This window comes from Pecten maximus, chromosome 15, assembly GCF_902652985.1.
Source record: "Pecten maximus chromosome 15, xPecMax1.1, whole genome shotgun sequence".
In the NCBI taxonomy this organism is placed as follows: Eukaryota; Metazoa; Mollusca; class Bivalvia; order Pectinida; family Pectinidae; genus Pecten; species Pecten maximus.
The window spans coordinates 5,622,545-5,625,965 of record NC_047029.1 but is presented as its reverse complement, the minus strand read 5'-3'; positions in this window follow the sequence as shown (position 1 = coordinate 5,625,965).

Sequence of the window (3,421 nt, the reverse complement as noted above, 5' to 3'; positions counted from 1 at the left end):
ACATTAACAAATGATAAAATGAGGATATTGTTACATGGTACAAGAAAATGTAGCATTTACGTGCAGTATATTTTAGCAAAACATTTCGTGCTCTGAGCATTTAGGTACAATAGTTTAGTTTGCTTGAGTATTGTTTAACGTACTATCAACAGCTATTGCAAAGGAAGGCTTCACCTATGTGCGAGATTCATGCATGTGGTGTGTTCGTGTTTGTCTCCTTACGATAGTGCGGACTGCCCTGCAGGTAGGGCGTAAGTATTGTGCCTGCTGCCCCCATTGCATGATCGTAAGAGGCGACTAAATTTGTGATCTTTTCTCTTCTTTCTTAACAACTTTCTTCTTCCTAATGTTTCCCTTGACAATGCCTCACTTTTTGCCTTTAGTTGAGCGTCCGCCTCTGACAGGAAGGCTTTGGGTTCTGCCCCTAGCCGAGACATACCAGAGTCTTAAAAAATGGTAGTTGCTACTCCTGCTTAGCGCTCAGCATATTTGGGAGTGGGACGACTGGTTCGCCCGTTGTCAGTATAATGTGACCGGGTGGGGTGTCATGCTGGGTGTCTTCGGCAGTATGCTTCAGTAAGGTTGCACTATAAATCGGCAAAAGATCCGACATTTCACAAGGAGACTTAACACAAACATACCGCAGCCTCCCAAAACACACATACGCATTCACCACACAGCAGCAGATACGGCCTACCTGTAGAGTTGAGGTATAGTAGAAGATGCATGATATTTATATTCGATTTTGGTTGTTTTCTATGAACTTGTGAAGACTGAGCCAGATATGTAACGCTAATATGGAAGTGTTTAGTTAAGAGATGTACAGGACATGATGCCTTAATCTTCGTATCAAATTAGATTTCGGCTTTGCTTATTGTATGTATTAATTGTAATCTAATTTAAATGAAGATGGTCATCTCACTACGTTACATGGACATCTAACAACATCCCATATGGGGTCACGTCAGGGGGACCTTTTGGATTAGCCAATCAAATGACTACTTCCAGAATATTGGAAGTGAATTTTATATATCCGAATTAGCATGACTAGAGTGCATAGCTTGTATTATCTGTCAATTTGTTTCATGTAATTTCGTCCCACAAAGCATATAGCTAAATACATGCTGTGCCGAAATGATTTGCTTAAGATGCATGCTGTGACGAAATGTTTTGCTTCGATGACATCGACAAATTGACAATTCGCCCTGAAAGTGAAATACACACATCTCAAAGGTCACCCCGACGTGACCCCTTAACGGGATGTTGTTAGATGTTCATGTGACGTAGTGACAATCTAGATTTTAATTAGATTGCATTAATTGGAGCTTATAATAAGTATGCCTTATCTGATATCCTTTATCTCCTGATCTCAGCCTACTGGCTTCCGTCCCGCCGACTAACATCTGGTCAAAAACCTAAAAAGCATAACGATTTATTGCATGCTTTTGAAAGAAAAGGAACAGAAAATTAAAGGAATTCAACATGTTTTTTAAAGGAGCATTCCTTCGTTTAGGTCGTCAAAATTAAACTTACTAGAAAATATGTATTTTTATTCGAGTAATAAAAGTTGTAATCTACATTAATAAGGCAGTTTTACTCTCAAGATAAACCAAACTTCTTACAGTATTAAGTCCTGAAAATTCCTAATTCGACCCGAATTATCACTTAGTACCGCAAAGACGTATTTGTATACGATACATTTTTTTTTTGTACATTTCGGCGGTAAAAATCGTGTGGTCAATCACACAAGGCATACATATAAAAACGTAACTGGAAGTGTTTTAAACACTTACAATAAAAAAGAGATGTCCCCTGATATACAGTTATTCTATTTAATAGTCTCGTGACATTCTGTTCTAATAGAAGTTAATTAAATGCTTCATGCATTGGTTTATGGCGGTTGTGTGAGGACGTTTTACAAGTCCGGATATCAGGTCCGCCGCCTTAGTGAAACTGTTATTAAAAAGATAGTCAACTTGAGGTATCGAACCCTATCGGTATTGGTGCTTTGGATATACCTCACGGGACAAATAATATATATATATAGGCGTATAGTGTTTACGATAAAATGATAGTAGAAGGAAAGACAACTCGCTGTTCTCCCGTAACACTGCACTATAAGTAGCACATCCTTTCTAGTGAAAATAAGACAATGAAACGTTACTTCCCTTGAATTGTATAACGCATCTTTTATTGTACAAATCTTCTGAGGCCGCGTAAATGTAAGAACATTGGCAGAGATATTTTGCGCGAACCCGAAAATAATGATTGACAGAGAAATCACACGATTAATCAGCGTTTTAGTTGGCCTCACCTACATGTAAATTCACCGATATCTCGATAATCAATTACAAACTAGTGTTATACGTCTAGTTGGAATATTTGTCTGGTTAGATGATAAATAAATAATGGCAGGGGGTTTAAATAGTATTGAATTTATTCTCGTTTATCAATTACAAATGGAACTCATCATGGAAGAGATCCTTTGAAAATGAAATGATTGAATTACTGCAATGTTACATCCCACTCCAGCAAAAATCATCAATCATATCAAAATTATCCTATTTCTTAGATTTAAAGAAGATATATCTAGGATTCAATTTCTGACGGTCAATGTCCTATTTTTTTTTATTACGGTGACAAGAACATCCATTGATATATATAATTACTGACATGCATTTTACATATACACACACACATTAAATCTACAAGAAATTCGTGTTTGAAACAAAAAGAATTTATTTTCACTAATTATCTAATTAAATTATTAGGGATTTGAGACTTGCGCCAACTTTCAGGACCTTAGTAGGCATGACATATATGGGGGAAAGGCCTAGGTCCAATCCCAAAATAACTATATTGAAAATGGGAATAGCAAATCGATTTTAGTCTCTTTAAGTCCCCTAAATACGAAACATTAAAACTGATTCTGTAACGAGGCACTTTTAATTATTTCTTAGGGTCAACACGCAATTGAATACTTAAAATCAAATCGATTATCCTAACGATATTATCACATTGAATGTTTCACACCAGTTAAACCACCAGTGACCAAACCTACTAATGTGTGACTTTAAAAACTGTAATCAACGAAAGTGAATTACGGTTATATTCTACTTAAGCACGGTGTGTCATGATAAGACACGAATAAAGCAAGCTGAAATAAAACACGCCCGAGTGGTTAAATATCGGAAAGGTAGATATTCTGTCGTACCTTGTGTGTTTGGTTACCAAGCGTGATATCTCACCCTTTAAAACACTCGTTAACTCTTTAATAATTTAAGCTGTGTATTGACATCCGACTTAACCTCACTTACTTGATCCACTAGTGTAGTGTTTGAATATTTCTGTTTGTATTATATACGGGATTAAGATTTACGGACAGATTGTTCAATGCCTATAAGGTATTGCTGTACTTGTA